The 27,551-nt window shown below is 33.6% G+C and overlaps 1 protein-coding gene across 1 annotated transcript in view; it reads left to right on the top strand.

The window, feature by feature from the left end:
• LOC148602980 (ecdysone receptor-like) overlaps positions 1-27,551 on the top strand; it is a 136,236-nt gene that overhangs the window by 20,411 nt on the left and 88,274 nt on the right. Inside the window, exons 2-3 of the mRNA XM_088553857.1 lie at positions 3,119-3,256; positions 8,750-8,847. The gene's annotated coding sequence lies outside the window, so the exon portion shown is untranslated. The remainder of the gene's footprint in view (positions 1-3,118; positions 3,257-8,749; positions 8,848-27,551) is intronic.

Raw genomic sequence — 27,551 nt, 5'->3', positions numbered from 1 at the left:
TGATACACTTTCCACACCAGAATTTGCATAAAAGCCCTAGATAACTTCATGCTCACCAACCTTTCTTGGATTTTTTATCCATCAGGATTAAAATACCTTATGTCACCAGTCCATTACTGGAACTTCCCTACTGTTTCTGAACACTACACAAAAATATAGTCTAAATGTTATTCCTTTTATATCATTAAATACCTCTTTCATAACCAGTAATTGTGTTTCTTGCAATTATTCAGACCAAAAATGGTATGTTATTTCTGCAAATAAAATTAAGATCCAGTCTTCAAATCAACTGAAGGTTTGAGGGACTCCTTTTTGGTATTGAAAGACAGTAAGTGATAAATTTGCATTTAGGGAATTTATTTATTTCAGTAATGTGTCAAGATGCAAAAAAATGTACCATTGATAACATTAATTAACTGGAAATGAAGAGCAGTGATTTTTACCGAGTACAATTGGTGGGAAAATTCAAATTAATAAAAATGTATAGTTTTTGAAAATCTTGTGGTCGTTGAGGAAATTATTTTCTGAAGCTGAAATTGGTTTTATTTGAGCATAATTACAGTGTAGGACAATACTCTGTTGACATAGTTTTTGAATGTATATATACATTAAATTTTGAGTATGTTTAAAAATTTGGGAAAAAGGTGAAATGGAACAAAATTTGTAAATGTGAGTGAAGTTGAATGAGAAGTATGGATTGACATTCAGTTTATACATATTTGGATAAAAAACAGTTCGTGATACATGTAATATTTAAAATGCAAATGTATGATCACATTTTTATTTAATATCATGTAATCTTAGAAATTTTGTTCATGCTATAACTTTTACAAGAATCAAAAACCTCCAGTGCTCTCAGCACTTTGATTTGCTTGTATCACTGTTCAGTTATCTTTCAACTTGTACACACCTGTTGCATTTCTTTCTCAATTCCTTTTCTGTTCTTCTCAATGCTGTTTTTTTGTCTTCTTCCAGTCTGGAGCCTGATTACATTGTAGGACTATTTTAAAATTCATTGCAAGGTTACTAATTACTGTAGATTCAAATATGTAATCTGAGCAATGAAAATTGAAAAAAAAAATCATAACCACTGGACTTAATTACTATTCTTTGGGAGATTGATCACTGCTTTCATATAGCCCAGTAATTAGTACAATCATATTTATCATCTGACCACTGAATAACCTTTTACAGCTGTAATTCTAGACATCTGGAATTGACAAATGATACTGTGGTGACCAGGGGTTCAAATCAATAGTGAATATCTTCATCCAAATGGTCATCTGCAAATTATGATGGGGTCAAACAAATAACGCCATTATTAGCTCTAATTGCTCGTACAATAGGACTGATGTGCGGCTTATTAAAAAAACAGGTTGAAACTATGTCTAGCCAACGGTATTATTAGGTACAACCACTGGCATTAAATGAATTTGATAAATGTCTACGAAAGGGATTATGTTTTAATATTTCTTGCACTCTAAAGGATTGTAGTGACTGGTCAGCTGATTTTACAGTGAATCTGATTGGTCTAATACAGATTGAGTTCATGCAAAACTGTTTTAAGCACTGGAAATCAAGGGAACCAGGACAAAAAGAGCATAATCCTAGCTTAGCTTAACAGACAAATACAAGACAAAGGAAATAGACACTCGGGAATAATCAAGGAATTGAGTAAAGAGTTTGTATTCAAAATAAATTGCCCAGGGTTATGAGGCGATATATTTTCTAGAATATGAAAATAGGAATGTAAAAATTTTTATTTTTACAATTTAAAGTTGTGGAAAGATTTAAGTCTACTGCCAACATATTCGGCCCTTAATAAAGATAATTTGATATTACAAATAAATATTGAAAGTTTGATGATTAATACTTGTGGGTAGAAATCTAACACATATGGCTATAGAAATAAAAATGATTTATAAAATTCAAAAATATATATATATTTTTTTTCAACGGTTGAGCCTCGTGCAGATCTGGGTATAAAAAAAATAGGCTTGCAGCAGCGCTAAGCTTGTCGTAAAAGGCGACTAAATAGTGCTCAGAAATCTAGCCGGGAGCTAGGCGCTTTGCCCAAAGATTAACTGGGATATGTGCCCCAGGTGGTGGAATGGGGTACCCCTGGCGTGTTACATGCTGGGGTTGTCATGCTATAATATGGAAAACCTGATCGCAAACTGTAGTGGTGCACCGTGTTGGGAAAGATGCCATGTTCCTCGCACGTTAAAGAACATTGTTATGGTATTTGATAGGAGTAAGAACCTATGCGCTCCGCCACAGGAGGCTAAATTGCCTGACCCTACCCATCCCTCCCTTTTATCTTGTGGCAATCAAAATTTGTCAACCCTATTATCCTTGTGTCCCATCCCTGTTTTCATTTCATGTTCATTTTATCATCCCTTTCATGTTCATCACATGAATATAGCTGAAATATTGCTGCTTGGGCGTTAAACCCTAACAATCAATCAATCAATCAATCAACAGATGAATTCTCCTGGTTTCGGCCTAAAATTTTTATACCCTCTACAAACAGAGACAGTTCGGTGATGGGGTGGGGGTTTATATGAATCACCTTGTCCTTCTCTCTGTCCATCTCTCTGTCCGTCTGTCTGTCTGAAGGTTGGGTTTGATATCTGCATGAAGGAACATAATAATTGCTGGAGGAATCCACTGGTAGATAATCCAAATTATGGGTTTTACATGTAACAACCTTGTAAGCACAACTCTTCCTAAACCACTCAAAGGATTTTATAGGAAAGTTGGGCTTCATTTGTAGATGTGCATGAAGGAACATAATTACTGCTTGAGGATTCCGAAGAAAATAATTCAAATTGAGGGTTTTACATGCTAAAACCTTGTAATTGCAACTCCTCCTAAACTGCTCAAGAGATTTTGATAAAATTTTACAGGAATTATGGGTATTATATGTAGATTAAGAGTTTTACATGGTAAAACCTGTTAAGTGCAACTACACCTTCACTACTCCAAGGATTTTTATGTAGTATTCTCATTGTGAGCTTGCTAACAGTTTTCTAGTTTATGGCAAGTACATTATTAAAAATATTTAGTATAAATAGCAAAGAAATTTGTCTAGCAATGCTCTTTTTCATATTTACAGAATGCAAGCTATTTTAGAAAGTTTTTCAAAGGGACATAACCTACCAACACACGACAACCTGGTTGGAAGTCTGATTGGGAAAAGGAAGAACATTAAACATTTCTCTTTGAATCCTGAACTTTAACTATTTTCATGTTGGTAAGTAACTAAATGGTTTGAACTAAATTATTTAAAATAATCTAAGTACTTACCACAGCTAAGTCAAATATTTTGAATTTTAAGTCTACTGCTGTCAATTGCTCCAATTGAACAGTAAACCAGTCTGTCGGATTGGAAAGTTACTGCCCTTTGCTCAAAATTTAGAAGTCTGGAATTTGAAAAAGGTCTATTTAGCAAAATTTTTTAGGTGATACAGAAGGGGTGTAATGTTTCCACTCTGCCTCAATCTGATGCATATCATGATTCTTTGCTGATGATCAGATTTGTATCGCAATTTTAACAAAAAGGTCTTGTATATTATATTTCAGAAAAATTACATGTAAGTAACATACTAATGTAATGACTATCCTTCAAAAATTATATAGAATGCACTGTAGATTTCAAAATTAAGGGAGATAACTCTGTAAATGACACTCAAATACAATAGAATCTACTGGATTTTCAATTTTGTATATCCCCTAAGAGCAGGCAGATTTGAATGAATAATTACACATTTCAAAGAATAGACCCATAAAACAACTTAATTACAAAAATAAAAATATGTAGTCTTTTTTGGGGTGTATCACATTATTCAGATTTTGCATGATTCTTATAAAGACAGCTACTTAAGCAAACTAAACTGTTCTATGCTGCAGATTAAATGGTTTGTGATTGTGAAAAAAAAATTCTAGCTGTCATGTTTCCAATTTTAACTTCTTGTTTACCTGAGTGAGGAATCGGATCTAGTATCCATATCCATTTTGTAAATATAAAGATAATGTTGCACTATTGCCCTAGTGGATCATTACCCCTACAATACAATTTCTTAAAGCTTAGTAACTCAGGTACATTACAGTTTTGATATAAAACAAATTTATTTTGTATATTAATATATATAATTATGTAATTTTACCCATAAAGGTGATTGAAGTTGTTGCAGTTATGAAAAAAATTGCCACTTCAATATTGTAAACTCTTAAAGAGATTAAAGTAAAGAATGACCAATGCCTGGTATATATAGTATCGTCAGAAATCCTGTTGTGGATACCTGCAGGTATACTATGGTTGTTTCAGAAATCTATAGAAATGTACCAATCTAATGAACAACAATACTTTCTTGACTTGAATATCTATCTTTATTTGACAGACTAGTTTTAGTTTTTAGTGCCTAGGGCACAATCATATGGGTACAGACTGAAAAAACATTGTGCCTAAGTTCAAATTCTAGTACATACATTTGCACAGTATTTGTGCACGAAAATGAAAGTATTTAGTGTTTATAAATAGAAATAAAGAGATTGTAGTTATTGCATATTTAAGTCAGTCACATGTTTCATAATAATAAAAACATTGCAATAAAAGGAGCAGATCCTGAAATTGATATAAAAAAAGGGGGGGGGTTCTGATCCTGAAATATAGAAAGGAGAGGTTACCGGGAACAATCTGCCCATATTTGCTCAAATTTTCACAACAAATTAAATTTTTCCAACAAAGTGGAGGTTTCCATCCCCAGGAACAACCACTCTCACCCCTGGATTTCTTACTGGTAACAGTTTCTGGATTTTGAAGTTGATGTATATCATTACGAATGTTTACCTGGACTACAGTAATCGTCAATACAGTACAATCAGATACAGTGGATTTTGGAAACATATTGAAATAATGGTTGGCTTAAGGCTTTATTGAGTATAATTGGTGCTATAGAATTCAAAATATTGTTTACAGCCTCCAAAAAGGATTAATTAAAACACAATCTAAAAACTATGATCAGCTTACATATTACCTATTGAATGAACTTTTTTAAAGCTTGATTTGAATTTTTACATGTCTTGCTTTTCAGATAATAAACTCTAGTTCATTTGTCTTTCTTTGTGGTTTGTGGTGGTAAAGTGAAACCTGTTCAAACCAAACCCTGAAAAAACTGAACACCTGTCTACACCAAACAGTTATTTTAATCACTTTGTGTAAGGTTAAGTGAACTTTGAACCTCACTAAACCAAATACCTGTCTAAACTTGGTGCATTGGGTTTGGTTTAGACAGGTTTCACTATCGTCTATGTATATTTGTATGTAAAGCAACTTCGAAGGGGACAAGAAGCAGAAATTGTTTACCCTTCCAGAGCACCCAAGTTCATCTCCTAGTTTTAAGTATATATTTTTTTATCTTTGTACATTCCTATAGATACATATCAGTCAAAAGAAAATCAATGGAAAACCCTGGTAGACAGTAAAAGGCACATGCTAAATTTTGTTTTCAAAATATTGTCATCTATTTGTGGTCACAAACTCCTGTTTTCTAAAATTTGGATGTTGGTTTGCAATTTCCTGAAAAAAGAATAAAAGAAATGACATTGAAAGCACTAAACAATTAAAAATAAAGGGAAATAACTCTTTGATCTGTTCATAATTTAGTTACTTAGAACATATATTCTGCCAGTCTTATGTTAATCATGGTTTCTCTTGTCATCTCATTGGAACAAAGAAGTTATTGTGACGAAATTATCCCTGTGCCACCTATATCATAGGTTCTATCTGTTTCTACACGGACTGAGTCTCTTAAGTATTTTGTCAACAAAATTAAAAAATACATTATATACAGTATTTTCCTTTAAAGGGAGATAACTCAATTTAAAAATCGGGCATACATTTGTAAGACTTGGAACCGCGATGGGACGTGGAGGTACGATGGTCATATGGAAGTGCAATGGTAGTACGCCAAAGTGTGTTTACGATCACGCTGAACTGCAATGGTTAGACATGATTGTTGACCACCAATAGCATTTCGTTCATACTTCCAACTATCAAGGATATTATAAAAACAAAATTAATGATTTTTTTCCTACACCCAGTTGAAAATTGATAAAACTGGCAGTCTCTTAGAATGGCGAGTACTCTTTAAAATGAAAATATTTCTTGACTAGCTTAGCTATAAAATGGCTATGGATAGCTTTAAAACTTCTGTATTAGTGTATAAACTACATGTACTACATAAAAAACTGATCAACAGTACCTGTAGAATTTGCAAATATGAATGTAATGTAGTATAAGAGGGTGTGTCATCCTATACACTGTGGCTCAGGTTATCAAAGAATGATTGATGCTACAGAGGTCTAGATGGATTAATGGACTGTACGTAATATGAAGAGAAACGTGCTCGTCTGGTCCACCAGAATTTTGACATTCTAATACTCTCTTAACTCATATATTGCAGTTTCTATTTCGCCTTCCAACCATAGAATACGCTTCATGATTCGTTGTGAAAGCATGTCTTACTTTTGTCTAAAGGTAAAAATCCATGATATCAAAGTTGTAAAAAGGCAACATTTTTTTTAGATTTTTAATACGATAACAAAGTTGTCCTGGTAAATCTTTTAATTATATCTTTTATAGTTTTCATTATGCATGAAATAAGACTTTCAGGATCTGCTATTTTTTGTAACGCATAGCTACAGTTTATGTTTCTCGAATGACCTTGAGTATTGTAATGTATCTTTTAAGTTTTGATACTGTATTAAATGCATGTACTTTTAACACTCAAATTAGTAATGATGCATGCTGCTATTGTTTATACAGTCAACAATATACTAGCTACCTTCGTTACTCTCCTTTCAGTTAGTTAGTTTTCTCTATAACATTGTGTGCACTTGTGCATGTAAAATTTCGAGACATCCAACATACTTCAGCATTGACCATCGCAGATCAGCGAGACCATCACACTTTGGCATCCCCATCGCACTTCTGAGTCTTACATGTTTATCAATATATATTATTTATTTGTACCAGTTGAAGTTTATATTTTTACACTTTATATGTATATCTTATTTTGGGAGTTTAAGAAAGAAGTTTTTGTTACAGTTTATTTTGTATAACAGTCCCGAATTATGACATCTAGCTTAAAAATGGACTTTGAATTTATTGGATGAAATAGATTGCTGGTATCCATATTATGAAGTTTATTAAATGTGGATGATACAAAAGTTACAAATGAAAATCTGTCAATGTAATTAGATGTTTGAAAATTGATATTTTTTCCACTGAAATGATAATCGTAGAATCTTAGACTGCTGGATAATGCAGCGTCCAAAGTCATTCAGGTAAACCCATTTTCCATGTAATCAAAAATATTCAGTTTGTCATTACATTGTTCTAAGATTTTTTCAGAAATTGAGGTTTCCTCGGGAAAAATCCATATAAAATCAACTTTCCCACAGTCAATGACTGCTTTCCTAACAAAACAAATCCCTACAGCATATGAAGTTTTCAACTTGCCACGGGAAAGTGTAACAAATTACCTAACTTTCCCTGACCCAAATTTCACTTGCCCCAGGTAATAGGAATCCTATAACACTGCATTGAAGTTCTACGACACTTTAAAAAATATGAATTTTTTTTCTTTTGCAACATATTTAAGGTATCAAGATTGGAAGTTTTGAGCCTGCCTGTGCCTTTAGTGTTCTATAAAATTTAGGCAATATTAACTTGAGAATGATTGGTAGAAATGACTTGTAAATTAGTATTAGCTTTTCCTGGGGCTTTTGCAATGTAAGTTGTTCTGATTATTGGACTTTTGTCTTATTCAAATAAAAACTTCCTGTCTGTCAGAGTGATGGCCTTCTTATTGATGATGTACTGTCATACCTTTCAAGGTAGAGCAATGATATGGTCATATAAAACTGGTTGGTCTGTATGTACAAGGTATTATTGACTAACGATGAAATATTTGCCTAAATATGATCAAAACTGCTAATACAATACAAAATACAAAAGTACGCCAATACAGGATTTAGCCATCCTATACCACTTACCTGTCAAATACGAGATTTAGCCATCCTATACGGCTTTTACCAGTCCAATATGTCACATTGGGCTTGTTAAGATTAATATTAGCCTAGGCCAATTGACTTATTGGAGTAAGTCAATAAAGGTACATTGAGTAAGGTTTTCCATATTGGCTGAGTTATTGGTCCTCGGCTAGTCATAATGTACTTCGACTATGCCTCAGTCCAATATGGCTAGCCTTGTACCAATAACTAAGCCAATATGTAAAACCTTGCGCAATAATACTATAATATTGGTAGAGAAGGCACTACATCACGGCAGGGCACTTTAATCACAGTCCTTTAAGACATGTTAATTATGAATAATTGCTTATATATAGGGCATTATCATGGTAAATTGAATGCCCACGGGACAGTGATTTTGCCTGAAACATTTATGCCAATATCACTTCCCATGGGCAATCAATTTTTCAATAAAGTCCTCTACATAAGCAACTACACGTATTAAAGAATGTGAACAGGGCATTATTCTTATACTACATGACTATGTTTTAACCAGTAAGAATAGCTTATTCTTTTCCGAAATGAAATAATGCTGAATCCAGGTTTGACAGTAAATGTCAACATCCTTTTCCCTACAGACCCTTTTTTCTAGGTCATATATACATGTAACAATGATAATTTACTATACTACTGTTTAATTTTGTATTTTTAGAGCAAAAGAGATTGGTAAGATAAGGATTCAGAGAATTTTAAAAGTACCTTACATAACCACAAGACATGACAGATGGATGTGTCAGAGGACAAAATCAGGTTTGTAATGATTAAATCTGCCATTTCTGGGATACGTTATTGAATAGATTAGTCAGGTGACTTACCTCTGTTTGACTAATGTAAGGCAACTTTGTAGTCCGGCAATAATAATAATGAGTTGGTTTCTGAATTGTTGGCAGTCCAAAGTTTAATGGAAGTCAGTGTATCCTTATATGGGGAATGAAATTATACCCTCAATCAGTTAGAGGGAATCACCTTCTCATTCTGTCCATTTGTTTAAATCATTCTGTCTATTTTGAATTTCATCATACTTATCTCAACTCCCCATGGATGGATGGATTGAGTTCAAATTTGCATGGTATGTGGCTTTATATAAATGGGGCATATGTTGTAAGTGATTGTGATTGGTGTCAGATATAAACTTCTGTCTTCGTGGGACTTTCCCATTTTCATATCACAGCTCATACGTTATGCCAGAGCTTGCTGAAAGTACACGGACTTTTTGTATCGTGCTAGAACTCTCACAAATAGGCTTCTGGAACAAGGTTATGTTGCTATAAGATTGAAGTCATCACTACAGAAGTTTTATGGTCGTTATCATGAACTCGTGGATCGTTATGGTGTATCCATCAGCACCTATGAGAACTGATTTATTCAACGGGTCATAGTTTTCCTTCCCTCGTTTGTCTACTCCGGACTTGACTTTTTATGAGCAACTCGGCAGGTGTTTCTAGAAAAGCAGAGGATGCTTACCCTACCGGTGCACCTGGTCCATGCTCCCAGTTTTTAGTGGAGTCCGTGTTGCTCATTTAATTTTGTTACTTTGTATGTATGATTTTAGTTACTTAATGTTCTTTGTTGTGCATGTCTGTTTTCTATGTCTGGTCTTTGTCCCTGGATTACATTTTTTTATTACCGCTATAACCTTGGTTCCCTTGATTACTCCTTCCACTATATGTTTTTATGGCCGGGGGTATACCAAGCACGACATCAGCCTGTAACTTCATGTTAATTGTATGGGGCTTAAACTGCTATCACCTTATCGATAACCTGTTCTTTTTTTCTTTGATCATGATGACAGATATTTTTTTATCTCTCATTCTTGATAAGATTTGCGAAAATATAAAATATCCCTTAAAACATTTGGAGTGATTGACATATCAAGGTTATCTTCTATAGATTTGAATGAAAAGGACATTGCACATTAACAGTGTTTAGTCCAACTGATAGATTCGCTTGTCATGATGATAAACATGATACTGTCAATGTCAAAATTGGAAGTAACTATTATTTTATATATCACCTTGTCTGTATATCTGTCTGTCTGTAAAACTAATTTGGCAGCTTCAACTTGAAAAAAATTGGGTATTTTTGTATGGCTGTGGCAAATGAATCATGCTGGTTCAGACTTAAAAATATGGTCAGCCTTAGCCCAAGTGCTCAAATAAAAGATTGGGTCAGTATGAAGAAAAAGTAATTTTTTTCTCCAAATCAGTTTATTTCCAAATGGTAAACCCAGCAAAGCAGGACATGCTTACCCTTCCATAGTACCTTGTGTCACTGCCAGTGTTTTGTGGGTGTTCATATTACATGTGCTTTACTTTTTTTTGTGAAGCATGGTTTCCCTACCGGTGCACCTGGTCCATGCTCCCAGTTTGAGTGGAGTCTGAGTTGCTCATTTGCTTTTGTTAGTTTGTATGTATGATTTTAGTTACTTTATGTTCTTTGTTGTGTATGTCTGTTTTCCATGTCTGGTCTTTGTCCCTGGATTGTGTTCTTTTGATTACCGCTATAACCTCGGTTCCCTTGATTACTCTTCCATTATTTTAAGTTTTTATGTGTAATATTTTTGATTTTGGTTCCGTATATTGTGTATGTAATTTGTCTCTGTTGGATGTGTTCGCGTTTAGGCAATGTTTTTTTCATTTTGACTTATTTGAATCATCCCACTGCTGACATGTTAGTAGTTTTTTTTTTATTTTCAAAAGATCAATTTTAAGATGTATATTAGAGTACTACTACCATTACTAGTAAGTTTCATAATTTCTATACTTACACTTAGTAATAAGATGATAACAACTTTTGAAGTGACAGAAAAAGGTACTACTTAAAATCTGGAAACCAGAAAAAAAAGTAAAAAAAATCCATATTCCATCATTAAAAATTTTCATTTGGAAGGTTTTTGTAGTTAGGTCAGACAATGACAGACTAGCTAATTTTTTATTTTGGCCCTTTGTCTCTTTTTTCTGATTTTTAGTTAAGATGTTTACAAAATGCTGGAATTTTTAATCAACAAAATATTTGTCCAGTGTGGTGGACATGTTTTTCAACAAATGGTCGGCATTCCAATGAGAACAAATTGTGCTCCTTTACTAGCTGACCTATTCCTTCACTCTTATGAGGCTGACCTTATAGCTGATTTGATCCGAAAGAAAGAATATCGTTTGGCTAGATCCTTTAATCTCAGTTTCCGCTATATAGATAACGTATTATCTTTAAACAATCCTAATTTTGGGGATTTGATACATCGCATCTACCCCAAAGAACTTGAGATAAAGGATACTACAGACACTTAAGGTCAGCCTCATATCTTGACCTACACTTAGAAATTGATGGTAAAGGAAAACTGTTGACCAAACTTTACAACAAACGTGATGACTTTTCATTCAGAATTGTCAACTTTCCTTTCATCTGTGGCAACATCCCTTTAGCACCTGTGTATGGAGTGTTCATATCACAACTCTTATGTTATGCCAGAGCTTGCCAAAACTACGCAGACTTTTTGTATCGTGCTAAAACTCTAACAAATAGGCTTCTGGAACAGGGTTATGTTGCCACAAGATTGAAGTCATCACCACAGAAGTTTTATTGTCGTCATCATGAACTCGTAGATCGTTATGGTGTATCCATCTGCACCATGAAAACTGATTTATTCAATGGGTCATAGTTTTTCTTTCCTCGTTTGTCTGCCCCGGACTTGACATTTTATGAGCAACTCCGCAGGTGTTTCTAGAAAAGCAGAGAACGCTTACCTTACCAGTGCACCTGGTCCATGCTCCCAGTTTTTAGTGGAGTCCAAGTTGCTCATTTGTTTTTATTACTTTGTATGTATGATTTTAGTTACTTTATGTTCTTTGTTGTGTATGTCTGTTTTCCATGTCTGTTCCTGGATTGCATTCTTTTGATTACCGCTTTAACCTTGGTTTCCTTGATTACTCTTTCAGCCAATCTGCTTCCTGTTGCCATATTGGTTTTCACATTTTTCAGATCATGAGTGGGCATATTCTTTGTAAAACAATGCCTGTAACCTTTTGTTGCTTTTGAGATACATATAGAGATAGTATCATTTACTCAACTCTAGCTGTTTTCAATACAATTTATCTCCCTGATGGCCATATTAATATAACTTGAAATTATCACATGTCCATCACTATTTGAATCCTGGTTATTGGCAGAAGTTTGAAGTAACTAAAAACACCAGAATCTTGTTGAAGATTAGAAACATTAATCATGGATTTGGCAGTACTGGTGAGACTGCCCAGCATGTAAATGTTTACAGTAACACATGCCATAACTGAATCCCTATTAGACTTTAAAATTGGTTTTGTTTAGACAGGTGTTTGCACAGGTGTTTGGTTAAGACATGTGTTCAGTTTAGACAGTTGTTTGATTTAGACATGTTTGGTTTAGACAAGCGTTAAGTTTAGACAGGTGTTTGGTTAAGACGTGTTCAGTTTAGACATATATTCAGTTTAGACAGATGTTTGGTGTAGATAGGTGTTCAGTTTAGAGAGGTGTTCAGTTTAGACAGGTGTTCAGTTTAGACAGATGTTTTGTTTAGACAGGTGTTTGATTTAGATATGTGTTTGGTTTAGACAGGTGTTTGGTTAAGACATGTGTTCAGTTTACACAGGTGTTTGGTTAAGACATGTGTTCAGTTTAGACAGGTGTTTGGTTAAGACATGTGTTTGGTTAAGACATGTATTCAGTTTAGACAGGTGTTCAGTTTAGACATAAGTTCGGTTTAGACAGATGTTTGGTGTAGAGGGGTGTTCAGTTTAGAGAGGTGTTCAGTTTAGACAGGTGTTCAGTTTAGACAGATGTTTTGTTTAGACAGGTGTTTGATTTAGACATGTGTTTGGTTTAGACAGATGTTCAGTTTAGACATGTGTTTGGTTTAGACAGATGTTCAGTTTAGACATGTTTTGTTTAGACAGTTGTTTGGTTTACCAAGGTCCCAAATACATTCAAGAGAGTGTCCACAATGTAATCAGACAGGGCCTGGCACATGACAATTTTTTTTCATGACAAGGGAGTGCATGTTTGGCATTTCACCTGATTGATTAGTTGTTAAGACTAAGACTGCTTTGATAACCAGTACTTTTATTGAGCAAGTGCTAATGTACTAAAACAAATAACATAAAATTCTTTACTGGAAATCACAATTAGAGGGCGAAGTTTGCCTGTCAGTATCTTGATGTATAACAGAGTTTACCACTTATTTCTGCACACATAGCAATGTCCATTAAGTTGATTACCCATATTGGTCATTTCACACACACTTGCCTTATTTTATGAAATATTGTATTGTGAAGCCTTCCTGTCATGTCATTGATAATATTTAATTATCATACATGCTTTATCTTAATCACTGTGAAACCTGTCTAAACCAGGCACGTAAGAATAGATGATTTGTTTGCGTTAGACAGTGGTGCTTAGATTACACAAGTCTAAATGGCACAGGAATTTCATATATCTGGTGAAACTTTTCTAAAACTGGCACTTTTTAATTTGTGAATAGGTTTGGTTTAGAAAGATGAATTAATTACACATTTTTTTTTTTGCAAATGGCTCTGGAATATCAGTTTGTATCTAGTGGAACTTTTTCTCTCCTTGCTTTAAAAACTGATTCCACAGATTCAGATGTGTGACATGGTCATTTTATGTCATTATTCATAGCGCCATATTACTGTGAACCTTGTCAAAGCCAAACAAGTTTCAAACTGATTACTATTGATTAAGACATTTTTTAGAATTATAGATAGAGTGATTTTGCATAGGAATTTTTATCTGTTTTTAACAGACTTCTTTTAGATATAATGGATACATGTTCCTGATTTAGAATATCCATTGTGTTATGTGTTAAATACATTCCACTAAAAAAAGATGCTTTCCAGTCATTACCATGACATAGTACAGCTTTTCTGAATGTTTTTTTTATATACATTTTTATATCAGATTCATGCCACATTAACATATTTATCAAAATCCGGAGTAACTGATAAATTAGATGCTTACTGCCCTAAGAGGGGAAATTTCACAATTTTTTAAATTTTTACACGAGGTTCAAGGAATCACAAAAAAAAAAAATAAAAGCCTGTCTAATTCATCAAAAAGTCCATATATATTTTACATATAACTTTCATTCCATTAAATCTGATGATGCAAAAAATGAAGACGTGAAAATCAATACCCTTATTGATAGAGCTAATCGCAGAATTTTGCACCCACGAAAATACAGCCTATATGGTATATCAGTATTTTGTAAATTAAAGATTGAAGAAATTTATTCTCATTAGTAGATTACCAAACAGATTTTTAATGATTTAATGTCAAGTTATAAATAGTTTATGGTTATAATTAGCACCAAATCAAGTTTAATTTGAAACAGAAATTTTGATAGGATGGGGAGGAAGGAAAAACACACTTAGACTACTATCAGGAAACAGGGGAAATGGGGAGTGGCAAACATTTAACTACCTGTAGCAGCTCCATGTAGCTTTAACTCTGAAATAATCTACAATTTGGGTCTTTTTTTTAACTTGTACAAACTATGCTTCTAGCCAACTTCATAACACCTGGTCATGACATGTTCTTTCGACTAGGAAGTGTTCATTGAACAGCTACCCCTGGGTTATGTTGTCTTGAACTGTATGGCCTTCCTTTGTCCATAATTACAAATATAGGTTGTAAAACTGGTTCATGAAGAAAAAAAACGCATTTATAAATAATGTATTATCAGCCCAACACCTGCCTCAACAAAACTAAATCAAAAGCCCTAAAGAAATTCAAATAGATTTCACTATATCAGACATATTGTATAAGTACCGCTTTACAGCTTCACCTAAGAATCGTGCAAAGTCAATAAAGGGTGATCAACTTTTTAAAAAGCCTAAAATCTGCAGGAAGTCATATTTTTTAAAGTATGGTAAGATGAAAACACCAATAGGAAATGTGTCTAGGTTGTAATGAAAGACGTCAAAACACAGCTAAGTTAAATTCTAATGATAAGTATCCCCTCTTTTACTTAAAGATCATTTTAAAAGTAACAATTAACCATCAACTGTCTGGTTTTTGGTGAAGTTTTGCTGTTTTTTCTGTGTGTATTTTTTTAGTACATTTTTGTTGTATCATTTATATTTCACATGTTATCGGTTTGATATTGCTGCTGTTTTCTTGGCTGGATTGTACTAGTTCAGATCAGCTGATAGAATGTCAGTTGGGTGGTAGGGAAATTATTTTCATATTTTCCTCATTTCCTCCGCAACTACAAATTACAGCCACTGGATGTTTGGTATATACAACTTCTGTATGGTTTTTCATATCATGGAATGCATTAACAGTACAAACAGCATTTATGGCAACTTGGTCAGTTCTATTTTTGACCCATTTTTATACATGTATATTTTTTTATATTCCGGTGTTTGAGGTCTTCCTTGACTAGTGCCTCGGCATTTTGATTATTTGTTTGTACCTTCAGAAATGATTCTTCTCCTTCAAAACCTCCTTCATTACTGCCTCTCTGAACTCAGAGTAGCATGCTCTTCTCAAGTTTGGTAGAAAGTGGGTTTGATCACTGGCCAAGTCACACCAGAGACATTCTGAATAATGGAAGTATTGAAAACAAGACAAAAAATATCACTGGGAGCCTGGTAGGATGATATGTGATATTCTGTCAAGACGTTCAAAACTGACATTATTTTATTAATTGGTGATGTGATATTCAATTTGACATAATGTTGTCTTTGGATATTGCTGGTTATTTTTTAAATATCAGGAGAGTAGCCTGATATAGAAAGTATCACGAAGTAAGAACAATTGAAAAAGTAATGAAGTTGCTGATAATTGTTTATTGGTAGTCACTCCTTCTCTGCCAAGCACACAGTGATTCAGGTCATAGATGGACAACTGGTTGGTTGAAAGTCAGAATAATGTATCAGAGTAGGATGGTATGCTATAAACCTGTGGGCTGTTGGTTCTGTGAGCTAGCACAGTAAAAATCCAGCTCTGCATGTCAGACTAATACTGTACATACACTATAGTGTAGCAGGGTCTTTTTGATTAGTCATGCTATAAACCTGTGGGCTGTTAGTTCTGTGAGCCAGCACAATAAAAATCCAGCTCTACATGTCAGACTAATACATTGCAAGGGTCTGTTTGATTGGTGATCATTCACACCCTGAAATGCTTGAAATATAAACCCAGTCAGTAATTCTTGTAATTTTTTTTCAATCAAATGATTACAATTTATTTCTCACATGAAGAACCAATTTGACATACTTGAAGTTGTGGATCCTGGAACTTGAAATGGGGGTATGGGTGGTCAACTGATTTCAGTTTTTTTTTGTAGAATAAACCAAACTTTTTTATCACAAGGGGGTGGGGGTGGAGTAGGAGAGGGGCCGACTTTTTGGGGCTGTGCTTGAATCCTCTTACGATACTACCAGTAAATGTATTTACATTATTTGAATGTAGACTTATCACTCTATGCATGCTACTTAGGTGAGCCTATGCATAATAGCATTTAATCCTCTAATTTTTTAGCCTATATGTGGTTTTATTTTTGTGACGATCCTATGTCTGATGGTCATACACACCATACATCTGGTACTTTTAATTACTACAGGCTGTGTATTTCTGACATTTTCACCATTATATTACAGTTAAATCACATTGTAATTATGGGGGTCTGGAACTTTAGAGTGGCATGAAAGTTTTGGTTTTTCCAACGTGATTACCAATGTCATATTAGATCTGATATCAGATCAGCTTTCCTGACCACAACTTTTTCAAGAAGTTAATTTCAATACCTTTTTTAATTTGTTTCAGGCCAAGTCATATACTGAATTTTCTCAACATGAGTTAAATTTAGCTAGTTTCTGACATTCTGGGGTTTCAGAGGTTCCAAGAATCCTGTTGATTGTGGCTGATCCCTGTCCATATTTCAGTGCAAAGTTTGAATAGTGGTTGTAGTGGTTGAAAATTACTTCCTACCTCTTACTTTTGCAAACTCTATATATTAAGCTAAGGAGCGTATACTGTAATGATATATATAGAATTAATTTGGACATTTAAAGGATCTGGATACCCCATGTTTTTAAACTAAGTTTGAAAATATGTGAATTACGAAAATGTTATCTGTCTATTTGTCCATCCACATGCTACTTAGAAGGGGAGATAATCTGATGTAGAAGCAGTGAAAGTATACTGCCAAAAGTATCACATGATTTCTGAATATGAATCAAACCTGATGGTTTTTTTTTAATTAACACATGATTATCATATGAATCAAGCTTGATATGATAATCATATATTGCAGTTATGTATGTTTTTCACAAACATATAATTATCATATGTTTCCAAGCCAAAATCATTTGATAATCATATGACTATCATATGTAAATTATCATGTGATTATCATATGATAACCCTATGATTATCATATGATAACCCTATGATTATCATATGATTATCATATGATTATCATATAAATGGAGCACCATAAGATCATCATACAGTACCGGTATGTGACACATACATTTGGCTGTCACAGATCTGTAAATGGTTCTAATTTCAAACGGCATGGCCTTGATTATTTGTCTAATTTATCAGCCTTTATTTTTAGGCACAAATACAGAAAAAAAAATCCCCAAATGCCTATTTTTTGCTGCATGATCAAGTCTTGACCTTAAGCCTAAATTTGAAGATTGAATTTCATATACCGTATAATTTTGATGTTATCCATTGGTCATTAGGTTCACTCCTCTTGAGCCTCATGATTTATCTATAATAATGATGTAGTGTCCCTGTAAGGTAATTGTCTGACCAGAACAATACATGGGGTCAATAAAACTATAAAAGCAGGACTTCCATGTCCAATTTAGTATAAATTCAGGGGGTCCAATTAGTGTAGGTTCGAGATGTAGGACCTCAGGGGCGGATCCAGATGCCTTGAAAAGGAGGAATGCCAGCCAGGATTTCTTAGAAAAAGGGGAGTGCTAGGGCATTATTTGCCATTTTTTGTCAATTTTACACATGAAAATGACAAATTTTACAATAAAAAGGAGGGTTGTCAACCCCTTGCACCCCTCCTGGATCTGCAACTGGTTTCCATTTTTGACTCAGTAACTTTTAAATAGCATAAGTCCTGGACCTTCAATACATTACATTTAAATTCTAATGATGACCTTTATTTTACATCATACGGACTTTTGTTCAGAAATCTACAAAGGTCTTGACCTTCCTTTCTCAAAAGCAATAGATTTACTATGATGTTTACAGTTTTTATCTCCCCTTGAACCAAAGCATAGGGGTTGTCAATTTGACAGCCATTTGTTAATATTTTGTAATTGGTGGGTGGGGGTTTGGTTGGTGAGGGATTAATATATTATACATTATTTTAATCAACTTGAAGCTAGAAGTTATTTTTGTGACATTTGGTCATTGTGTTCCTAGTTTAAAAAAAACTTGTCCTAACAAATTAAATGAAGTACTAAAATCTGGAGCTTGAACTTTGTGTCTTTAATGTTTAAAGGATGCTTACCCTGCCGGTGCACCTTGTCCATGCTCCCAGTTTTTAATGGAGTCTGAGTTGCTCATTTTCTTTTGTTACTTTGTATGTATGATTTTAGTTACTTTATGTTCTTTGTAGTGTATGTCTGTTTTTCATGTCTGGTCTTTGTCCCTTGATTACATTCTTTTGATTTCTGCTGGAGTCTTGGTTTCCTTGATTACTCTTCCAATAAGTTGACAGATATATTCTTACTTTTCAAAATCCAAATTGGGAATTTAGCCATAAAACTTAATAATGACATGGTTTTTGATAAAACAAGATTCATTTTAACTAATCGGTTTCTCAGCTATTACTATTCAACATGTAATGAGAAAAGATGTTGCAAAGTGATTTTCCTGCTGTAATAAAAATCTCGTAATGGATTCTTATGATGTAATTCAATAAAACGTCCTCTGAAATAGATTTAATGAATTAATCATTACATCATTACAGTAATACTGGTACCAATGAATTGGTTTTATTCATTTATTTCTTCATGATGTAAAAGTACAAGTTTTTTTTTCGTACATTTAAGAATATTTATTATCCTTTCTTCATCCTTAAATCTTTGAGGGTTTGGCACACTGATTGAGTTAGGCCTAATTCAGTGCTGACCAGAGGTGTAACACCCAAATTGGTATTTATGTGGCCAGTCAAAAACAGCTTGTCAGAATGTGGAGAGGTGGTTTCAGTATATCTGCGATGTAAAATCCATTTTTTTTCTAAAATTTCCCATGCAGATTACTTATTGATATGGTGGCTTCTGCCAATTTCATACCTGCCTGTATGCTCCTACTGCTTTTGGTTTACAATCACAGAGGTTTGATTAGGTTGAATAACAGTACATATACTAGTCTGTTAGGTACTACCTATGTTCTCACTAGTAGCCCTCCACCCCACCTTCTTTTGAATTTACATGCTAACAAACTTAGTTTGTTAGTAGGCTAACAAACTTGTGCTATTGAAACCTTGCTTTTTAACACCAACAATTAAGTAGAAGTCTTTGTAAGAATCATGCAAATTCTGTAAAATGTAATACACCCCCTTAAGAGGCTACATATTTTTATTTTTCTAATTAAATTGCTCTATAGGTCTATATGATGAAATGTATAATTATTCATTCCAACCTGTCAGCTCTGAGGAGTTTATCCACATTGAAAATCCAATAGTTCCTATCGTGTTTTAGTTATATTTAGAGAGTTATCTCCCTTATTGATGAATTCTTCAGTGCATTTTATATAATTTTTATCTCCTAAGAAAAAAAGTTGTATAAAAAGCCACAAGTTAATTTCTGTTTACTAGAAGAATTCATCAAAAATAAAAATAGGTAGGCTTTCCAATCATGAATCACATTTTGCATGATTCTTATTGAGAGTGCTACTTATTATAACTTCTTTATATAGTAGGTGATGCGGAGCTTTCATTAAATTGTAGAACAAGTTCACATTGACATTTTTCAGTTTTGTTATTTTGTTAGTATCCTTTATTTTAGGTTAATCCTGGTGTGAAACCATAAAAAAAAACTTGAACAGACATTTAGGCTAATGCAGTGGAGTAGCCAGGACCTAAACAATAATAAAGCCTTAAAATAAAAGGGGGAGGGACTTAGTTTAGTTGGTTTCTATTGCAAGCATGTTGAAGCCTTTACTTCTTGTAGCTATGGCAAAGTAATGGATAGAAATCATCCTGAATTTATTGATCTACTTAGGCCAATCAAGAAATAATCTTGTTTCCTGCTACCAGCCAGAAAAAAAACTGGGTCAATAGGTCGAAAAAATTCCATGAAAAAAAATTATTTCTTTGACATTTTTGTTCATAATGTGTTTGCTTTTCTGCAGTAATATGATTTTATTGACACAATTTCTTTTATCTTTTTTTTAACCAACTCATTTTCTTTATAAATATGGGTTATTTCCATTTGATGACAACATGGATGGGCAACATGGCCTTATTAGGTCTTTAATTTAAGTACTGCCCTATGGCCATGTTATCATAGGTATAAATGCTGAAACTGGAAGATGAAAAACAGTGGAAATGTTGAAAATAGAACTTAGAAAATTTGATTTTTTAACAATTCCGAGAAAATCATTAGAGATGGTGACAAAAATAAGGTCAGTTAGGTAGCAGGAAACTGGACTATTATTTGTTTTGCCTTATATAAAACAATCTTTTTATCCTGACAAAACTTTTTAATGACCAGTTAATTTAAGATTAAGTTAGTTGGGGCTTATGGGTGGAATATTTAGTATTAAGTTTTGACAAATGACTAGTTTCTGCAATGTTAACTTATGAAGATGACATTGTTGTTCAGGATTTAGTTCTGACAGATGACTGGTTTCATTAGAGATTGGTTCTGATAAATGACTGGTTTCATTAGAGATTGGTTCTGATAGATGACTGGTTTCATTAGAGATTGGTTCTGATAGATGACTGGTTTCATTAGAGATTGGTTCTGAGAGATGCCTGGTTTCATTAGAGATTGGTTCTGATAGATGACTGGTTTCATTAGCGATTGGTTCTGATAGATGACTGATTTCCTTAAAGATGGATCTGACTGATGACATTTTTATTCAGGGTTAAGTTCTAATGAATAAATTATTGAATTTATTGTTTTGAGTTCTGACAAAAAATGGTTTATTCAGAATATAGTTCTGAGAGATTGGACATTTTTATTCATTGATAGAGTAATCAAGGGAACCAAGGTTATAGCGGTAATCAAAAGAATGTAATCCAGGGAAAAAGACCAGACATGGAAAACAGACATACACAACAAAGAACACAAAATAACTAGAATCATACATACAAAGTAACAAAAGCAAATGAGCAACTCGGACTCCACTTAAAACTGGGAGCATGGACCAGGAGCGACGTTAGGGTGTGTCCTCTGCTTTTCTAGAAACACCCGCAGAGTTGCTCATAAAAAGTCAAGTCCTGGGTAGACAAACAAGGAAAGGAAAACTATGCTATGACATATTACTGGTTTGTTCTGACAAATGACTGGTTTTGTGAGAAGTTGGTTCTGACAAATGAAAGGTTTCTTGAGAAGTTGGTTCTGACTGATGACTGGTTTCTTGAAGATTAATTACTGACAGATTACTGGCTTGTTAATTGTTTAGTACAATAAGATGACTGGTTTCTATATGTTTTCATCCAACAGATGACAGGTTTCTTCAAGGTTAGTTTTTGACAGATTACTTATTTTCAAGATAATTTTTTAAGTGTAAATTTTTGTGAGAATGAGGCAAAATGGGAAAAATCAGAAACATGCATGTCAAAACCCCACTGATCTGACAATAAAATATCACTCAAGATTACCTTCTCTATTTGAAAATACTATAAATTGATCTCTGCATCACTTGCTTTGCTCAGAAAAATGTTAGGTTTTTGACAGAGTTATCTGCCCTTGAAATGTTCATTTTTAATGCATTTCAATGAAATTATAACTCAATGGTCCAGCATGATATGGAAAATCTTGTTTATTATCCTTGATTCTGGTGGAGCAGATAGTCAAATTACGCTATCAAATGATGGGTTTTTTCACCTACTGCCTGATTCTTACAGGGACTAACACTTAATTTACAGCTTTTATATTCAGGGTTGATATATGAGAAAAATGAATGGTTTATTCAGGTCAAGTTAAGAGGTTGGTTGGTTTATTCAGGGTTTAACTCCCTGTTTCATATAAAACAAGCTATTTTCTTTTCCTTTTGCATAACAATTATAAAGGATTTATTTTCTAGCTAATCTCCCTCTTCTTAAGCTTGTGCTAATGAATGCATTTCATTTGACAAGTCGGCGTTCTATTTAAAGTATTTGAAAATTGACTTTATTGTGTAGGCGGCAAGGCTATTGTACTGGATGCCTTTGAATATTATGGTGACTGAAAAATATTGGTTTACTTCTTGATTTAGTTGCTAATAGATGATGAAGTCCTTAACGCAGTATTAATGCAAATGTAGGTCATAACATGTAAGCGCTGAGAGCCTGGTTTCAGTCTGACAGGAAGTAACATCTTTTGTGGCTTCCTGTACTAAATTCTGTAACTTCTTCACTGGAAAGTATTTATTATATAATCTTAAATATTTTTAAAATTCAGGTATTTTTTTAATTTGTTTCCGACATGCAATAAGAGTAAGCCTTTCTGACGTAAGCTTGAAAGATCAAAGTACGAACACTATGTCATACTGGTCTCGCTTATTAATAACAAGGGGTGTCATGAAGAGTCAAGAAGAGACAAGAACCATCAAGATGCCTAGAAAAAGCAATGAATGGGGAAATATGGACGACAACAAGATTTTTTCAGATATATCTGTATATTCGATTTCATCTTCTTACAGGTTACACCTGCCTCATTTTACACATACTACTGTTTGTCCTACTTAAAGCTGAAACTGGTCACCCTTATTGAGTGTCTTAGCTAATCCCAGGTTTTTGGTTTCCTATCTGTGTCATGGTGTGTACTTTTAATTTTTTTTTGATTGATTTATAAGGTAGTCTTTGTCTGTTGTGTTTTTATTGTTCCATTTGGTATTAGGTCCCTTGGTTTTTTTTTTTTTCACCTGCTTGCTTGTTGTTTTTTTCTTTAAAATATGTCTTTTTATCACTATAGTTGAATTTGCCATTTTTTGGGGTTTTTTTTTCAACAGAAAAAGTAAAAAGAAAATTCAAGAAATTTGAACAAAATAGGGATTTACATTGGAAGTGTTAATGGAATGAACTTTCATGTCATCTGGTACTGACCCCCAATGAAAACATCTAATATATTTGTCGAGATTCTTATAATTATGATTTGTTCTAATTATTGCGGGAAAATAACATCCACATTTTTGTACATCCCATTGTCAACGTTGCCGTTAGCGTGACATCAGCTTGGGCAGAAATTAGATTCAGATGGCAATAAACGTTCATTGAAGTCATTAGGAGTTTTCAATATTCAATAATTTAGTTTGACATATTCCCCACAATATGTAATGCTCTATTATCCTTTTTATCAAACTGGATATACAATCAAATCGTATGGCAGTATGTTTCTTATTGAATGTATCTTTTTCGCCTCCCTAAACAATTCATCACTTACTTTTGATTTACTGATCAAATTTGTTCTTCTCTCTGTAATACTGCACAACTTTAAAGTATGGTTCTGCCTAAAAAACAGGCAGGGGGTGATTCATCATTTCTCAAAATAATCAATGAAACTGTTCAAATACATTTGTTGGTCCGAAAAACAACTCTTCCGACTGTGTATGTTCATGTTTTTATGGGTCTGCTATATATCATGATATAATTGTTATAGTGTAAAAATTCTGGAAGAAAATTTTTCTGATACTCATACCCAAATTTGAAAGTTTTTTAATATCTCCAGTTGGAAGCTTTAATATTCACTTTTATTTCCGAAAAACAGTTTCTGTGAGGTCAAGGGAAGGATTCCCAATCAAAAATATTTTGGATTAAGAAATGCATAAATCACTTATCATTAGGCTTCTGTCTGTTTTTTAGGTAGAGCTGTACTTAAATAAACAAAACTATTTCAGTTTACTCTATAACATCATGAACAAAAGTTGACACGTGGGACTAAGAATTGATCAGACCAAGCATTCTCAGACTAATTAGGGATTGGTATGGACTTATATTCCTTGGGTAGCTTCTTTCATATTATATTTGTTAAATCTGTTTACACTGTGTCGGTCCCTTAATACAGGTTTTACAGTTTCATTGCCGGTTTCACAGTTTTTCTAGCACAAGTTTTTGTTAGTTTACAGTCATTTCCTGAGAAAAGACGTGGGTTGCATAAGTAAATTACTCTGAAATGAAAGAAAATTTTACTTAATCTATATATTACAATATTAGCATTTGGTGCTAAAATTATCAGCCTTTAAGAGTTTTCCTGTCTACTGAGGTACAAGTACTCATATTTCTAATCATTCATGAAAAGTCATTGTGAACAGAGTAAACTTCGTCTCAATTTTGCTCATTCTCCTCTAGACAGTCTATCAGAATTAAATCTCCAGTGAGTATCAGACACTCTTATAGTATTTTGGTTGTAGAATACTTAGATTTCCATTAAATGATCTTTTGTTTGCAAAATACTCCATTTTAAATGCCTGAATATAGCTGAAGTATTGCAGCTCTGGTGTTTAACCCCAACAATCAATCAATCATTTTTTTAAATGATGGGTTTCTCATGGTTTAACTCTCTTGTAACCAAACTTTAGTAAACTAAAATAGTTTGAAGTATTCATAAAATGGAAGTAGGGACCAAAATCAGGCAAAAAATATCATATCCTAGGAATTGAGGAAACACTGAATGGGGCTAGAATCCAGGATGTTTCTGATGTCCAGACAATAATTTGACTATTTATGATTGGATCTCTTTGAAATTGTACTATATATCATACTACAAGAGGAAGGCTTGGATTGATTTTGCTGGTTATGAATTGAAATTAGTTGGAATTATGAACCTAAAAGGGGCCAGAAACAATTCTCCTGTTAATGATCCAGACAATGATTTGAAAAGGAGTAAATAGATCTCTTTTAAATAGTGCTATTGAGGCACAATACCACAAATAAGACCTATGATTAAATTTAGGGGTTATGGTTTGAACTGATAAAGAAATAGGGGCCATAATTGGGGCAGAAACAAGCATTTTTTCTGATTTCTGGATGATAATTTATCAAAAGGAAATGAATTTCTTTGATGTGGTGGCTGGAACCATTTAGGAATAAGGGGTCATTATAAAAAAGACCACTCTAATTCTGGTCAAATTTTTATTCTGTGTCGATTGTCTAATCATAATCAAAATTCAAAGTTGTATCATGTTTTATGGTGTGTTCATACTTGCCCTGACCGTTCAGGGTTCGATCTCTGTGATCATATCAAGCTGCCCTATGTGAAGCATTTTACTCTCTGTGATTTGGCTGCTTGAGTGTTAGCCTCCATCGTGGCTGAACTCTAATGATTTTCCATTTCTGGAGGAACAAAAAGTTGCTATGGGAGAATAACATATGGAACATTGCATCCGTGCTTCTGAGCAATCAAATTTTATATACAGTGTGTCACAATCCAACCATGACCAATTGCTATATGGCAAATATTTTTATTTCACTTTTGTATATCACTTCCTTGATGGTGTAATACCACAATTGTTTAGCCATCTCTCAGAGGTATATAGGATGACCAAATTGTAGAGAACCAGATGTGGACATCATAGTTATCACATATAACATATGCAGTTATTGGTGATTATCAGGGGAATTACAGCCAGTAAAATAGTTAACTTCAGGAAATAGTGTTGGTCTTCCCTCCATTGGATAGAACTATATTACTCGCTGTAACAAAGTTAAAAGTTAAGGTTAATGATAGGAGTAGAGGCTCTATCCTTACTTAAACAGTGGGAATGGCATGTTTTGGCATTCAGCCAGCTCTAAACTTTTCTGGCCTCAATCAGTCTACAGTCCCAGGGTTTGTTCTGTGGATTATGATTTAGTTGACCAAGCAGTTTTTTTTTTAATTCAGCCAGCTCACACAATGTTTTACTGGCCTCAGTCTACAGTCCCAGGATAAGTTTTTGGAATTCAGCCTTTTCATACAACAACCTTACTGGCCTGAGACTACAGTCCCAGGTCTAGTTTATGGAATTCAGCTAGCTCAAAACTTAACTGGCCTTGATCAGTGTACAGTCCCAGGGTTTCTTTTGTGGATTATGATTTAGTTGACCAAGAAGTTTTTTTTTTAATTCAGCCAGCTCACACAATATTTTACTAATCTCATTCTACAGTCACAGGGTTAGTTTTTTCAATTCAACCAGCTCATACAACAACCTTATTGGCCTCAGTCTACAGTCCCAGGGTAAGTTTTTGGAATTCAGCCAGCTCATGTAACAACCTTACTGGCCTCAGTCTACAATCCTGGGTTTGTTTTGTGGACTGTTATGCATTCAGAAATAATTGAGTAGTAACTCCCACATGCAATTTGTCTTGAGGCAATTTGGTCTAAGGTTGGTGGTTTATGAATTAATACAAAATGTTTTCAAATTGGTATATAAAGACTGCCTTTGTTGATTGAAATGTTTTTTTTCTACACAATTAGTCAATTTTAAGATTTTTTTCTCCATCAGTGCTTAAATTAATTGAGCAATATATTATATTTATATGCCAAAATCACTTTTACCATTTAAATTGATCAAAAATGCTCTCTGTATGAATATTTCTTTTCTTAAGTGTAAGTTTTTGTAAGAATCACGCAAAATGGGAAAAATCAGAAACTTGCATATCAAAAGCCCACTGGCCTGACAATATAATTTCATTCAAAAAATGCTATCTCTCTTTGAAAAGACCTTTATTTGTTCTCTGCATCACTGGATTTCAGAAATTTGTCAATAGCATGTTAGAAAAATGAGGGTTTTGACAGAGTTATCTGCCCTTGAAATGTACGTTTTCAGTGGATTTTAATGAAAATATAACTCAATTTACCAAAAAGGTACGGACAATCTTTTCTTTTTTCCTCGATTCTGATGGTGTAAATAGTCAAATGAAATTTAATTTTCAAAATGGTGGGTTTTGTCGTATCATGTTTCACCCACTGCTTGATTCTTATAGTATGACTGAAAATCAATATTAAATACCAAACAATTTAAAAACTATTGTATGCATCTGTTGTTGTTATTTTGGATTTTTTTTACCAATTTAAAAAAAAAAAATTTTGGTGATTTTTTTTAAAAATCCTGTTAAGTACTGTTGAAACTTCCATATTACAAGTTCAGATAATCACAAGGCCAATTCATTTGACTTAATTTGCCACAGAAGACATTGTATTGTCACTCTATTCACAGTTCTGTCTGAAATATATAGAACTTTTATGCTTTACCCGCCTCTTTGTTTAGATTAAATAATAATAGGATAATTAATTGGAAGA

The sequence above is a fragment of the Perna viridis genome, chromosome 11 (assembly GCF_037379345.1).
Source record: "Perna viridis isolate PV_CMFRI_1.1 ecotype Kerala chromosome 11, ASM3737934v1, whole genome shotgun sequence".
Taxonomy (NCBI): domain Eukaryota; kingdom Metazoa; phylum Mollusca; class Bivalvia; order Mytilida; family Mytilidae; genus Perna; species Perna viridis.
Note: the sequence above shows the minus strand (reverse complement) of the source record. Positions and strands in the feature narration are given on the sequence as shown.